This window comes from Sinohyriopsis cumingii, chromosome 15 (genome assembly GCF_028554795.1).
Source record: "Sinohyriopsis cumingii isolate HCF-2022 chromosome 15, ASM2855479v2, whole genome shotgun sequence".
Classification (NCBI taxonomy): domain Eukaryota; kingdom Metazoa; phylum Mollusca; class Bivalvia; order Unionida; family Unionidae; genus Sinohyriopsis; species Sinohyriopsis cumingii.
Window position 1 is genome coordinate 24,505,551 of NC_142975.1, and position 17,344 is coordinate 24,522,894.

Consider the following 17,344-nt stretch of genomic DNA (forward strand, 5'->3'; position numbering starts at 1 on the left):
CGTAAATGAAAATAGTGCCAATCTAACCTCCAGTATGGCTGTTTTAATGGGCATCTGGAAAACCCCTTCCTTGTTACTTCTCCTAGATGGCTGGTCATTTTGACATTGTGCTTTCACTAGATGACCTATTTGATGTCTGGTTGGCCGTAAATGGAACTATGCATATGGTTTTGATGTCTAGTTGGTCCTAAATGTGGTTTTTGCTGCTCATAAACTTCTAATGGTATTATAGTTGGTTCCTTAATGAAACTGCTGTACAAAATTAAAAGGCCTTCTCGCTTTCTACCAAGTTTGGATATAATTATCTTTACCAGCTAGGATTTCTTGATCCTCTTTTTTATACATCAACCCTTCGCATATGTAGTTAGCTAAAACAGTATTTTGAACAATTAATTGCCCTCTTGCAAATAAAATCCCAATTGCATGCTTTTACCAGTGTGAGAGCTCCTTATATAAGTAGCTAAGTATTCAGTAACTGAATTTCCACATCCACATGCATCAACTCAGAATTAAAAGTTGCAAAACATATACAAATTGGAAAATCTTGAGACATGTGTCACTTTGCATGGTGGGTGTTATGATTTAAGTGCAACAAGGAAATTGAATTAGGGTTAATTTCTTGAAGCTGTATTCAATCATGGGGCCCTGGGTTATAGAATGGTCTAGGCATACACATCACTCAAACTAATCAACTCTCTCTAGTCCAACCAATGTGTGTATATGAGAAAGCTTGCCAGTAGCGTTATGTGTGTTGATTTCCAACAATAAATATGCTGGCTGCCATGTAAAGCCTATGATGTCCTGAAAAATAGTGTTAAGCTCCATACAAGCAAGCTAAACAATCAATGATATAATGGAACAGTAGACACCATTTTAGCTAAATATGCCAAGAATTGATTTAGAGACTTTGTTAGTGATGATGACTTAAAATTGGCAAGGGATTAAAAAGATAAAAGAAATGACCTTTCATGGCACTGTAATATAACAAATGAGGAAAAACAAAAGTTTATTGCATTTGAACCTTTTGTTTTTTTCACAGTTTCAATTTAATTTAAGTCATAAGGCCCCTTATTTTGCCTTACCAAACATATAGCAAGTTATTACCTCAAGCCCTAGCACTAATAATGCCTCACAAGTAAGCAGTCTTTTATGCAGTCTCAGGTCTGAGTATATGTCTAGCAATACTTATGTCCAGTTTGTTTATAAAATTCTTTCTCACATGGTACAGTTTTCAGAGAGACACGATAAATTCAACAAGTGTGGTAATGAAGGGACAGGCATTCTTTATTTATGCACACATCCCAAAGGGACATTGCTATGTTTGAATCAACACTGAACTGAAGAATGGAGCATCAGCTGCATCAATTAAAATATTGTGGCCCACACAAAATACTGCAAGGACTGTGATCTATTTATGAGTGCAATGGGCTTGAATTACTGTAGCAGACTGGAGGAAGTAATCCGAATTTATTAATATCTTGAAGCTAAATATAGTAAAGTTTTCATCTATAATCAGTGGAATCGTTTTTGCACACAGTTTGCAGGATTTGTCTTTGGGTCAACGTTTTTCTTTTTCTTCATCTTTCTAGCTTATGGTATCTTGATAAGTCTTATGGTGCCGTGCAACTGCACTTGATGATTACCACAGCCAGTGACATTGTATCAGATCTTCTGGGATCAGATGATTCAATGCAAATTCCACATAACCTATCACCATCCTCATGTTTGCCATCTGACTTACTAAGTTATTTTGCCTAAATAATAACAAAAACAATCTGGTCTGATGTATTGATAGCGTTCTGAATGACCATAATATATTCTCTGTATCTACCCTAGAAAATCCTGAGTGGATCGCTGTTTGGTTTTAATAAACCAAAGTAATCCAATGAAAGGCATTTTACAGACACAAGTGTCTGTTTCCTGTATGCAGTGATTAAATGATAGTATTATGTCTTTATTTTTTAAAACTGATGATACATATGATCACCTTCAATGTGCAGTATTAGTTATATTAATTAACGAGTGGGCAATATTTGAATTTCAAAGGTAAAAGTGTATGCCATGATCACTTTAGTAGGATGATTTGTCAAGTGAGGTTATCTTTTCTGTTTGAATAATTATTGTTAACTAAACTATTTTCGCAAGTTATGACACAAGAATGATTCAAAGAAAGAAAATTCATTAAATTGAACATATAAAATGTAATACTGCAACAGAGTCTAGATGAACTATTTCTTCAGAGACACAATCCAGACTCTGTGGCAGCAAAATTATCAAATAGGACACAACTAACAGACAATCACATTTTCAGTCACAATTGTTTGACAATTATCAATGGCTTGAATTCATTGACTATGAAGGCAAAGTGATTTGCAGTTACTGCAAAAAAAGTTCCCAAACTGTCACAGATTTTAAATTCTACCAGTGGACTTGTAAGTGTAACTGACAAATTCAGGATTTAATCAAGCAAGTCTCATGATAGTATTATACCTAATAAAGCAAAATGTAGCACAGTATATTCATGACACTTAGGCCAGCATGTACAAAATATTCCTCGAGTTACAGTTGCTAGCACTCCACTAAGAAATGTCATTTTATAATAAATAAAAATGTAATGGAAAAAAAAATCGATAAAGTGATTGCACTCTTTAACATAGCCTACTACCTAACTCAATAATGAAAATGATTTGGTTCATTATATCTTTGTGTTTTATGGAATAAATGCATACATCTGACTGAATTTTAGGCAAGACACTGAACTTTTGGGTTAAGTTAAAATGTGTGTGGAACAAATGCATTTTCTAAAACTACTTGTATCAGTGTGCATTGTGACTTTTCTTTAAGATAACTCTAAATGGTACTGGGTATATATCATTTTCTTCAACTGCACACTGTTGTCTTCCATTTGATTTGATGACTTACAGCTATACTGTCTACACAGTAGGCCTCAGCATCAGGAAAAATTCTGTATACTTCAGTTACAGCTGAAATAAAAGTTTTGCATTAGCACCTGAATCAGACAAAAAAGGATGTGTTCTGGTGTGTGAATAGAAATGGCTAAAAGTAATATAGACAAAAGCCATAAGAGTACACAAGTTACATATGAAAACCACCAATTCGCTTGCATGTGTGGCATACAAGTTCAAAGATTTGCTTCATGTTTATTTGTGTACACACATTGTTCAACTCATAAGATATTTTAAGAGCTATTTCTCTATTGTATGCATAATTCATTTACAAATATGATTAGTGGGCCACACCGAAGGCCATACTATTAGTTCACTTGGCAATATGGTAACGTCAGCTGAAAAGCATAATCATCCATTAAAAGAGCATTATGATATGAACATTAGGTATTTAGAACATATAGATTTTTCTTTTCCAAATGGAGTCCAAGTAATTATTGCCCAATCCAGGTACACAAGTAAAGAACAAAATAAAATAAATCTTCATTTATTTGCAATTGATAATACACTTCTTAATGAATATACACTTTTACATTTATTTTGTATCACTTGAATAAACAATATTTCTTTCAGTTCATCTTAAACTTTTATTTTATATCACTTGAGTAAACAATATCTCTTTCGTTTCATTTAACACTTAGAAAAAGGTTCTTCCAGTTACAATAATCAACTCTGGAAACAATAAACAAACTGGAACTTTTGACCTAATTATATTACATTTACTAGGGTTAAAACAATAAATTCCTTAACATAATAAATTAACAGTTCCAGTTAATCAAACACAAAATCATCTTTTATACAGGGTGTGAACTGTTAATATTTACAGGATAAAGCTTATAGTTTCCAAATCGATTGAAGCTTACATGTTGCAGTTGCTGGCACATATCTATTTCGAGCATGGTTTGCATACATTCCACCTTTAATAATTTTGTTACTTCCCCACCCCACCCCATTCAGTAACAAGTATCAAAAATCAGGCTCATTCTAAGGCAAAGTTTGTAACTTGTGTACCACAGTCATCAGAGAGACAAAGATGCAAAACTTTATGATGCCTGTCAAAGGAAGAAAACAGTTTGTTGTTTACCCAAGTTTTGAACCAGTTAACTTGAATTCTCAGAGCATCAATTGCTACAGCCCCACTAATTACAGTTGTTAGGGAATAATGAGAACTCACCTTCAGTTATCTGTGTATATATATAATTTTAATAACCAAGAATACCGCATGTCTGGGAACATTATAGCATTCAATGGTAACGTCAGAACTGAGATGAGAGAATTAAACAAGCATAGTACATGACATAATATATCCATAAACTATTGACTGGGAAAAATAGTACAGAGCACCATTTCTGCTGGCAGAAAGATGTTGAACCTATATGTCATAAATATCTGGTTGGACATCTAGGACCAGTAATATTCATAATGGGCAGTACCCCCACCCCCCCAAGTGAGAAGGGCCTGATTTGTAATCTCAGCCACCCAACCTATCACAGCCTTTATAGTACTTGAAACAAATATTGAGTAATAGTAAAACAAACTCTGAAAGTTATTAAAACCAATTTGTTATATTTCCATAACTCTGCATAGTTAACTGTGCAAGCAGACTTAAACATATCAGTGTATGACAGTTAAATTGAGCTATAGCATCGATTAACAGAAGCTACGAATTCATCAACAAACAGTGAACAATCATCTTCACAATAAATGTCAAACATTAGCATCCATAAGCTGTCAAGACAAGTTGTTACACTGGATATATAATCATCCATTTATTTCAAACAAGCTGTGAAAAACAAACCTCACGTCCGCTATATGTACGCTGGCCATTGCAAAGGATGCTTTAATAGATTAATGTTTATCGTCGTGTCTTGACAACCATTTTGTGCGCGCACACCGGAAAGTCATGCTATATATTTGTTACCTGTGAACGTATTCGTGGGCAGTACGCTATATATTGTTCCCGTGGCCGTATTCGCGGGCAGAATGCTATATGTTTGTTCTTCGTGATCGTATTTTTGGGCAGTTACTTTGTCATCTTCAACCTAAAGGTCAAAACTGCCCATGAAATTTATATATCTGCCCACGAACCGAAAACATGAATAGGACTATAACATAAGTATATATACTTATTTTCAACATATACATAATTACTATGTAAGAAATACAACCTATGTATATATATTTTGATTTGAAATGTAAACTATATCATGTCCTTCCCGTAAACCCACTTTCGGGATGACTGCCCACAACGCACCTAAAACGTGTATATATATATATATATATATATATATATATATATATATATATATATATATATATATATATTTTTTTTTTTTTTTCCCAGCTCGATGACAGATTTCTTAACTCGACCATCAGTGAACCGTTCTTTCGATTTGATCTTGTCATTGACAGGAAGTGTCACCTGATCTTTGCCACTAACAAACAGCTGGAGCTTCTCGGAATGGCCAAAACCTGGTATATTGATGGCACATTCAAATTAGTAAAGAAGCCATTTTATCAACTGCTATCTATACATGGATTTGTGAAATCCGGTGATGACTTAAAACAGATACCGCTGTGTTTTTGCATCATGTCAGGAAAGAAGAAGAGACATTACAAAAAGGTGTGCGTGTGTGTACTGAGGATGAGAGAAGATTATGATAATTACTTTAATATCATAATGTGTAAAATAATGAACAGTATTTTATCACAGAAAATATATTTTCCATTTATTTATCCTAAATATACACGTCCAGATCAAAAGGTGATTTAGAAAATCAGTAATCAAATTAATTATTGTACGAGCAAATAAAAGACACTAAACGATACTGAATAATCAGTATATCCATGAATAGTTTTACTTTTTCTCTTCCATTTTCAGGTTTTTCAGTCAATCAAGGACCTATTGCCTGAAACGAAAGTCCAGTCATTTGTTGTTGACTTCGAAAAGGGTCTTTGGCAAGGGATCAGAGCAGCTTTTGAAACCCCGCAAAGACATGGTTACGCATTTCATTTTGGACAGGCCCTTTGGAGAAAGGTTCAGGAATTGGGATTACAGGTAAACACATTTCAGTCCACTCCATTGAGCTGCGATGTTAATATTCATTAGTCTAGTTACGATGTCTTTAGACTTTGGATAGCTAGTTCAAAACAATTTTAGAAATATTGAAAATCACTTATAACTCAACAATTTTTTGGGAAATTCAGTATCTTGAGAAGTCAAAATCTAAATTATTTACGAAAATGTATAAATCTGTTCATCCCAATTCTTTTTTTTTTAAATTAAAAAATAATTGTATTTTCGTTTCCAATTCTAGCGGGTCTATCAGGAACACGACAGTATGTACAAACTTCTGTGAAAGGTTTTCGTGCTCCCCCTATTACCAGCAGACGACATACCACTGTCATTTGCAGAATTACAACGAAGAGTTGATCCAGAGGCAGTGAATGTGCAGTCATTCCACGATATGTGGAAGACACCTGGATTCACAATGACGAAAGGACTGTTGACTCCTGGTCAGTTTATGGCAGAAGCATCCGAACCAGTAATGATGTGGAAGGGTGGCATAATCGTATGAACAGGAGAGCAAGAAAGGGAAATTTGCCTTTCTATCTCCTCATAACTTTACTTTATAAGGAAGCCAGAGAAGTTGGATCTGTAGTTCGTCTGTTGCAAGAGGGGAAGATAAGACGACATCAAAAGAAACAGACAACAAAAGTTCAGGGTCGCCTTATCAAGTTATGCGAGAAGTATGGAAACCACCAAATTAGCACGAACACCTTGCTTAAATGCTGTGCCAGATTGTATGGTCCAACATAGCAACAGTAAAGCTGGACGGAGTATTGCTTTCCAAAACTGGACATATTTTATATACACGTGCCTTGTGTGTTGTCCATATGTTGAAAACATTATACTTCAGTACAGATAATATGTATATTTGTATTTCAGTTTCGTATAGCAGTAGCTGATGTTTTACTTGCATGCATTAAAAAAGAAATCATAGATAGTTGCTGTTTAGAAGTATACTTTTGCACATCATAATTTGACACCTATACCTTGTCATGAGATGTAATTTTGATTAGTGATGTGTTTTGATTTAAAAATGCAAATACATGCTTCATATTTCAAAAATATAAATCTCTGAAACCATTTTTATATCTCTTTATTGTTAATTACAATTAACATTCCTCGCCCCTCCTCCTGTCTTTTCATTGCTCGCGATATGTCGGGCTATTCTGTGCACAGTTTTGAAAAGATGTAATGTATAACGATCGGGCTATAGAAATGAAATACATTAATTTGGACTGTTTCTGTCAGCAATTCAGTCGAGTAATTAGGACCCGATTTATAGCTAGTTTTACAAAATTCAAAGTAACAATGCCAATAAATGGCAGGAGATAAAAAGTCAATTAACCTGAGCTTGAAAAAAAATGATTGAAGTTCAACATTTAAAAAAAACGTTTAACGATAGATCTTATTACATAAATGAAGAAAAAAAAAGGAAAATATTGTCTGATATAACGGCACGCTGAATGTAATTGAAATGGATGAGAGTGATGGGATTATGGGGCATGAAATTAAATCATAACGGCAGGCCCCTAAAGTAAAATGAAGATAATGGTGTAATGCTTGTGAATTTCTATAAATGTCCAATATTTCCAATGATGTGGGGCGAAACGTCCATGGGCCGAAACGTCCATGGGGCGAAACGTCCATGTACCATGTGGGGCGAAATGTCCATTGAAGTGGGGCGAAACGTCCATAATCCCTATCGACTATGATCAATCGTAGAATTTGACATTTGAATGTATTACCGAATAAGAGGCTTATTAACTTGCCTGATAAATATTGTTACCTGCTTGGGCTTAGACAAGAGAAGACATTCAAATGTAACCAAATAGAGCGTATATTCAGGAGCATAATGTATCGTATTTAGAAGCAATAATTGATAGGCAGAGTTTAAAATCCTAGTTTTGACCTGAGTTTCTACTTTAACTAGTTCATGCTGCTGGAATGGTGGATAATCCTACATGTAAGACCTGGCGCTGATATTTATGTTATGGCATCATGCACCTAAACAAAATCAATATGTGCTATGTCTCACAGGTGCTCAACGCGAGCTTGATGTTAAGAAGAAAAAAAAAATCATCAAAAGGGAAAAAATCATACAGAGTGACAAATATACCTTAGATTACCCCCATGACCTGTTCTGACATAGGACCCACTCAATCATAATATATAAGAGAGAAGGTACGGAACATCCAAATACTTTGCTCCACCCATGAACCTCGATTTCCTTCTGCTATTTCCGTCTTTAAAGGCACACGTCCATACTATATGGCTTGTTTTACTCCTGAGATATTTTTCTATCCATCAAGCCATCATTGACTTTTCTGCGTTGTACCAAACTGAAGTTACGGGCTCCGAAACGTGTCATTTTCGCAAATTTTTTAATTGTGGACAAATCAGTGCTCCTAAGATAATAAGTATAACCTTTTGAGCCAATCATATTTCGGCGTTGACGTTAGTGCCGCATAGTTTGCCTATTTGGAAAATAGAGATGCATGTATACGATGTGTTGTGCAGTGAAGAAGAGAATGTATAATTCTTGCATGGAACAGGATTCCTAAAGTTGAATCGAGTTAAGGGTAAGTAAAAAAAAACTTACCTTTGTATCTACCACTGTTCTGTAATTCAAGAAGGGATGCGACATAGAGTTTAAAACATTGTCCATATAACTTGTGTCACCGGTTTTCACATGTGACGGACTTGTCAACAATGAAAAAAAGCAGCAGAGAAGGCGAACAGACCACTTGGTTGAAATATAATTTGCTTAAAACAAAACATCATACAAAAAAAAAAGTATGTACTTTGTTTACATATATGAGGTCGTGCCTTCCCTGCTGCTATTAATTAAAAAAAATATTGTTATAATAAAATGGTACATCCGGAAGCTCATTCTGCAAGGATAGCTCGAGAACGATTAGAAGCAATCAAGAAATTTCTTCCTGTTAGAGATTCATTTAGAGAAAACTTACGAGCGCAGCAGGAAGCACAAGTTAAATATGAAGAAGACACTAAACAATTATTTAAACCCGTCACTGCAGCTACTGAAAAAGTTGCAACTGTCATCAAAGATCTTCCGGTATCGAAACAAACTGCAGAACAAACTGAAAAATAGCAAGAAGAACTAAACAAACAAAAAGATTTTACGAGATCTTCCAACTGATATAGCTGCAGCTCAACCTCCACCCGTCGGTGAAGAAATACTTGAGGGTAAGCAAGAACAGAAAAAGGATGTTCCTATTACGGAAAAATTAACTGATGATGGTATTATACAGGTAATAAAAAATGTTATATTAAAAACTAATAACGATATTATGGAATTTGGTGCGTTTGCTACTTCAAGTTTTTCAGATAGACATAAGTTTTTAAAACCTGAATATGTTAAAACTGTTAATAGTCATGATACATGGGTTAATCTTGTGTATAAAATAAACTGGGGTATTAACCGGATAAGCTCCAAAGATAATGTTTATGATGTTTTTATGACGGAGTAGTTTTATATGGACAATATGAACGAAGAAAAAAGGGAAGAAAGTAAACAAAGAAAGCAGGGGAGAAAAAACCCAGTAACAGAAACAAAAGGAACAGAAGTACAACAGCTGGAACCTTCATATCAACTTCCTTCACCTCTGCAACGGATAGAACAGCAACAATCTTCTTCACCGCAGCAAAAACCTTCACCTCTGCAGTGATTATACACCCGACAACGTACTATATTGAGGGAACCAATTCAGGAGTATAAAAGAGAAAGGGAACAGATGTTAGCAGGAAAGGATGATGATGATCCTCCGAGCACTGTAGGAAGTGGTTTCCTGACTACATCAGGAGAAAATGATTCTATTTGTCCTGATAATATCATCAATGGCATGTCACGGTTAGAAGTTCTCATAGGGGGAAAACGTGCCAGAAATAACTCACCAGAAATAATTCATGAAGCAGCTGATATTTGTCGGCGATTATTTCAAGGTGGTATCATGGATATCAGTGTTTACCGAGAAATTATCGATGAACTCGTTGATGATTACAGTGACTAGTTGTTAGATAAATGGTAAATAAAATAAGATGATCGTACACAATAATCATTGCAAATCTGTACCTGTCAGAGTAGTAAACTCACGATTACCAGTCTACGAGGTATTTTACGGAGATGGACTTGGTGATGTTGTACGGGGATTATTTACAAGGATAGCCCCAAAAGCAGCGCCTATTGCAAAACAATTATCGATGAAGGCTATTGATATTGTCCGTGAAAAAACTCCTGGTGCAGTTGTCAATGTTGCTGGTAAGGCGTTCTTGGCAATCAAGGATAGACTAGCACGATTAATAAGACAAAAATCACAACTAGTAAAATTACCAAGTACTGAAATTATGCCCGCAGATGTCATTAAAATAATAAATCAAGCTGCAAATCAGAGACTAGCAGCACTAGCAGACCAAGGGCTCGGTGAACCAAGGAATAATATTTCAAGTTTAATATCAGTGAGTGGAATTTCCCGTACATGATGATTCTCGTGTTAGACGAAAATAATTATAATAAAATATTCAAGCGCATATCCGACGAAGCATTTCATATGGAAGCACCTGTCCGTAAGGATGAATCGGTACGTGATTATCAGTTTTATTCCTATGATGCACGATTACCAGATCAACGTGGAAGAATTGAACTACAAGTTCATGACACAAGTAGGTATTTTCTACCCGCTGAGGCTTTTATTGAGGTAGAAGGTGAAATTGTAAAAACGGATGATACTAATTACGGAGATGCAGTAAAAGTTGGTTTTGTCAACAGTGGTATTATGGCATTATTTGATAGCGCCACATATATAATTGATGGAAAAAATATCGAATCGATTCAGAAAGATGTCGATGTTGCTACAACAATAATAGGGTTGGCAAGATACTCTGATGATTACACAAGATCAGCAGGTCCCACGATGATGTTTGTAAAAGATAATTCTGATTACCCTGAAAGCGATTAGTATAATATAAGACGACCAAGAAACAATGCCAATAACGCTGATGCTGATGTGTGGCCAGTGTTTCATGGTGCTAACACAAATTTCAACTTGGGATTTACAACACGCTGATCAATGTTGAATACAGGGAGGAGAAATTTTTCGTGTGCTATTCCATTTCACACATCTTCGGATTTTGTAGAAATGTTAGAAAAGTTATCTTTGGAGCTAGACACACGTTTGCTCTCGTGAGAAAGGTTACCGACGACGATGCTGTCTGGAGACATATTGGTGATGCTGGTAAAGTAATACTAAAAAAAAACTATCGTTGTGGATGCCGGTAATGACTACAACGATCGCAGAAGAACAAAAATTGCTTTCTTTCATGAATACAGGTGGTGAATCTCTGTTGTCGTGGTTAACAACAACCACAGATAGTATACAAAGTAATACTAACGAATTTACATGGCATATAGCATCACAGCAAAGTGTTTCTGCACCGCGACATATTTTTATAGCGCTGCAAAATTCTGATCGATTAAACTCACAAACTCACTCTCATATGATATTTGAGCAACTAGATGTTAGAGAGATTTCTTTACGGATAAACGGACAACAAGAACCAACGGAAAATATACTACTAAATTATGAACAAAATCATATAGCATGTGTATATCATCGTTTGATGACATTCATGGGACGTGATCAAAATGTGGATACCGGTTTGCAAATATCACAACATGATTTTAAAAATCTCTATCCGATTTATTACTTTTCGCTGGAGCATCTTGATTTATCGAAGCAATCTGTCATTGATATACACTTTAAAGCCAGCGTGAATGCAGGTGGTGTTGATTACAGAGCAATCACGGTTGTACTCGGCGACAAAACAATGTTACTTGAAGGTGGTAGTGGTCGAATGAGAATCGTTGATGCACCAGTGGAAAATCTATAATCATTATTTGGAGCGTGGCAAGTATTTATCATAAAATGTCATACAGTCATGTTAATGTCACTCTGACTCCCGGTCAGGTGTAAAAACTTCAATCAAATTCAACAAAAAACTGCGGAACAAAAATAACGTTAAAACAAGATCAGATTTCTAGTGGTGGTCCAAATAAACTGTCACTAACCAAAAATCAAATTAAACACTTCAATAAAGCACTGAAATAAAAAAACCGGAGTTCGACTTGTTCTTTCTCCGAGCGCCAGGTAGTATTTTTCCACTTCTTGCAGCAATACCAGCGTTAATAGCTGCTGCCGCTCCAGCCATAGCAAAAGCAGCCACGTTAGGTGCTGTTGGAACAGCTGCTGGAATGGCTTTAAAGAAAGCAACAGGAAGAGGATATTAAAAAAAGGATCTGGTCTAAGATTACCAGGATCTCGTTGGGGAAGAGGTCTGAGGCTTCCAGGATCACTTCGTTAGATGCTCCAGCATCAAATTTTGATTTACTCGATGCTGCTAAACGATTAAAAATAAAAAACTTCAGAGGTGTTTTTTTGCGAGATCAATTACCGAAACAACCGAATGAATTCGAAACAGGTATTGTTAATCTTGACTCGAATTCAGGACCCGGTACTCTTTGGGTATCATACGCGGTTGATCCATGTGGAATCGTTTATTTTGATTCATACGGGTTAGCTCCACCGCGTGAGTTTATCAAGTATGTTGCACCACTTCAACGCAAGTTTGGTATTCAACGCTACCCACACAAACAATGACATATCTGCCAATATGCGACCGTGAAGTAATTAATGTACTTAACGCTATATCAAAATCATCCAAACCGCCACATAAAGTAGTGCATGATTATACAAGCAACCGATTCATTTTAAACAGATCTTAAATTATAATGGTTGATATTTATGTAAGAAGATCTTCTTCTACCGGCGTTAAAAAAAGAAAGATGACATTGATCTGTCGAAGTACGCGACTAAAGATGAACTCGCTGAATCTTGCTGGAGTTGACCCAGATGAGGTTGTTATTTTTCAGGATCGATATGGTAAACTAAAAACTAGCAATATCAAATGGAATGATATAGTTCGACGAGTACTTGGTGCGGTCATGGATAATATTCCTGTGTTTACTGACCGCGGAAAAATCAGGGATTCAAGTGTATCGTTTACAACTATCAGAGATGAAATTGCAAAAAGTGTTGCTAATCGCATGAAAAATACCGGTGACACAATGACGGCAAAACTCAGTATGAACAGGAATAAAAATAATAGTTTTAAGAGATCCAACATCCGACAAAGATTTTGCAACGAAAAAATATGTAGACGTCAATTACAACACCGTAGATGGTAAATTATCCACGTTGCGGGCCGAGTTTGACGTTCACGTAAACGCGTTTACAAATCTCCGTAGAAATTTTAGAAAACTTAACGAAACCGCAGATGAATTTTTTGGTAATCCATTGATCGTTGACGCAAAACTATCTGATAGAAAAAAAACATTAGATACGATTAAAAAACACAATAAGACATCGTAGCGGGGATTCCTGAAATCGTTAATAAAACCAGTTTGATTAAAATTCCGCCTGGAGTTACTCCCGGGCATATTACCAATATCGTGTGCACGGTATCATCTGGATTCACAACATGGTTGCAGCAAAATAAAACTATCAAATATACCGCAACAGTCACTGGCGTGTACAGGCTGTCTGTGTTCAGTGCTGCAAAATTTGAAATATTTACGTTTCCATGGCGTCATTCAACTGATTAATTTTCCGGGGTTGTGTCTATCATATTAAATAAAGGAAACGAAGAAATATTTGTTCTGGAAGCAGATGATAAGAAATAACCGCAGCATCTTACTGGTGGTGTTTGGAATTTATAGCTGAAACACCTCAATTATTTACTGCATAAAATAATAATGAATACCCCAATCGACGTTCAGAATTTTAGATATAATCAAGCACGTGAATGGCAAGTAAAATTAAAAGATATCATCGAACAATATACAGTAAAAATAAAAAAATATCGACGACGACTAGTTATCGTCGACGTGATTGTTTATTCAGTATCCGCTGTTGTTGCTGGAACCGGTGTGATATTATCAACAATGACAGTGATGGCACCAGTAGCTGTGACAATCTGTATTTCAGCTACAACAACGATTGCAGGTGTTCTTAGTATCATCACAAAAAAATATGTACTTGCACGAATGAAAAATTATCCGATTATATAATAAAATTACATACAGCGACGGTCGCATACTCGAAGTTATCTTCGTTGTTATCAGCGAGTCTCAGTGATGGAGTTATATCTGATTTCGAGTTTTCAGAGATGATTAAAATATACAACTGCGCTGGTATTAAAGGTACGAGTATTAATAATGACATCAGTAGAGCTACTCCAGCAGATCGTGACAAACACAACCCTTGCACAAGACCACGATGATCTCAGTAAGCTCGACTAATCCTGAATTTAGCATAAACTTTCCAACTGCAATTCCAGTAAAAGAAATTGCACTAGCGCAATTACGAGTATATTATAGTTGGCCAAATATCAGATCGAAATCATTTAATGGTACACCAGCAAATAATTCGCTTGTATTTGCTAATAAAAATAAACCGGATGGAACACCTGACTGGAACGTTGTTGGGATACCCACTGGTAGTCATGAGATTGAGCAAATCAACGATGAATTTCAGCGCAGAATAAAATCAATAACAGGAACAGAATCAAAAATATTGATTAACGTTCATGAACCAACACTGTCTTCTGCAATCGAAATAAACTCTCCTGATTATGTCATAGATATTTATCAGAGTTCGATCAGAACGGTGTTAGGTTGGCCTGAAATATCACCACTGACACCACCACCGTTACCAGAGCCAAAAAAGTCTGATTATGTCACGGACAAACAATCATACCACGAAGTTGAACCATCATACAAAAAACAATTACTTGATAAAAAAAGCACTGTTGGGTAGTAAATTTAACTTCAGCAATAAGGACGATATGTGGTGGTATTTTACCATTGAGATACTTCCCAAAGAAAGAGGAGGAATAGAAAAAGGCACACTTATTAAACTAAGTCAAATTATTGAATATTTTAAAGAAATCAATCAAGAACATAAAATATATCTACAGCTACTATGGCAAAGTTTCCAAGAACATATTTTTGATTTGTCATCACCACGCAGCGAAATCATTAAACAAATTGAAATATTAAATCAGCTCATATCCGACATGGAATATTTTCACCAGCGATTGATTCAGGCAATGAATATTGAAAAGTCAGACCACAAACAACGATTTTTAAACATGTATTCGTTGACAGAAGCTACACGTAAATTTTAAATTTCCCGGGTATAACACAGACGAACTATAAAAATCTACCACCAAAATCATCGATGAAAACTTTACTGAAATACTAGCTGCATGGAGAAAAACAATACCACCTCAGGTTATTCTTAGATACAATAATGATCGATATGGAAGCAGTAGACATGTATCCCCCGGAATCGTTGATATAACATCGACAATTGCGGTTAATCTAGTTTGTGATGTGATCGATGGCTGTTATCAAATAGATCTTGGAAAATCAAATCAGGCTCAACAAGGATATATCTTATACACATTCACACCACAAGTTTCCCTGGAAGTTTAATCGTGCAAGAACCAACTAATCCTGTTTATCTGTGGTGTCATACTAATATGTTAACATGAATTTTAAGTTCACTGACCACCTTGGACGATTAATTGATCTGCGTGGGGAAGAATTAATTGTGAATCTGTATGTAAAGTCGTAAGACTTTTATCATAGATTTTGCTCATAATCAGAAATATTTTATTATTTCTGAAATATTTTATTTTATTAGAAGTATTTTATTTTATCAGAAATATTTTCTTATTATTCTGAAATATTTTATTATTATTCTGAAATATTTTATTATTATTCTGAAATATTTTATTTTATCAGAAATATTTTATTATCATTCTGAAATATTTTTTTTATTCTGAATTTGATGGGTAGTTAGGTAGTCAAAATTAACAAAATCAATCAATTTTTTGATTCTGATGGGGTGGTTGTAGTCAAAATTGCACAAATCGATCAGTTTGTTAATTCTGATGGTTAGGTAGTCAAAATTATACAAATCGATCAGTTTGTTAATTCTGCTGGGGTGGTTGGTACTCAAAATTATACAAATCGATCAGTTTTGCAAAAAATACTACAAAAAATATCTTGTTATTATTCTGAAATATTTTTTTATTTTATCAGAAATATTTTATTTTATTAGAAATATTTATTATTATTCTGAAATTGATGGGGTGGTTGGTGCTGACAATTATACAAATCGATCAGCTTTGTAATTCTGATGGGGTAGTTGGTACTCAAAACTTAACAAAATCAGTCAATTTTGTAATTCTGATCGGGTGGTTGGTACTCAAAATTATACAATTCGATCAGATTTTATCGAGAAAAAAATATTTCAGAGTAATAAAATATTTCAGAATAATAAAAATAAAATATTTCAGAAAAAATAAAATATTTAAGAATAAAATATAAAATATTTCAGAAAAAATAAAATATTTCAGAATAATAAAATATAAAATATTTCAGAATGAATAAAATATTTCAAATATTTCAGAATAAATAAAAAATATATCAGAATAAATAAAATATTACACGTACTCATGTTCGGTAACGAGGTCACTTTGGAGCGTTTCATCAGTAATGAAGTTACTCACTAACATAATTTTTCTTAATTGTCTTACACGAGCATTAGTTGTTTTCTTTGCCTCGTATTCACAAGATAAATTCAATCTATTTTTTTCTACTGCAGCAGAGAGAGGGATGAATTCCTTGACCTGATCATCTTTTACTGCAGCTAGTAACTGGAAGATCGCCGCCTGAATTCGTTTTATAAACTTGTATTCAGACGACAGTGTAAAACCACCATCAATTTTACGTTGTTCTAAAATGTCAAAATCAGAAATAATCTTTTCAGGATTCAGTTCATCAGATATATTAATACCGTCTTTTTCTAATTTTTTAATAGCAACAATTACATCATTGATATTTCCGTGGTTCATTATTTAGTATATATATATATATATATATATATATATATATATATATATATATATATATATATATATATATATATATATAATAAATTTTAACAATCTGAATAAGGTTTCCTCAGCAATAAAAAAAATAATCCCCTAAACTCCTAGCCTGCCACCGCATTCTAGCAAGTTTAGAGGATAAATCTTAACTAGTGTTTAACTTATTTCTAAGGACGATACAACATCAATCCCCATAAACTCCTAGATTGCTACCGCATTCTAGCAAGTTTAGAGGATAACACAACATATAAATCTTAATTAAGGACATCACGAC

General features: G+C 34.7%; 1 pseudogene across 1 annotated transcript in view; it reads left to right on the plus strand.

Annotated features, from left to right (window-relative positions):
- LOC149781419 (uncharacterized) overlaps positions 1–7,118 on the plus strand; it is a 58,249-nt pseudogene extending 51,131 nt beyond the window's left edge. The window contains exons 7-9 of the transcript XR_016414494.1: positions 5,311–5,589; positions 5,848–6,024; positions 6,284–7,118. The product of XR_016414494.1 is annotated as an uncharacterized LOC149781419 (transcript). The remainder of the gene's footprint in view (positions 1–5,310; positions 5,590–5,847; positions 6,025–6,283) is intronic.
- Positions 7,119–17,344: the final 10,226 nt, after the last annotated feature.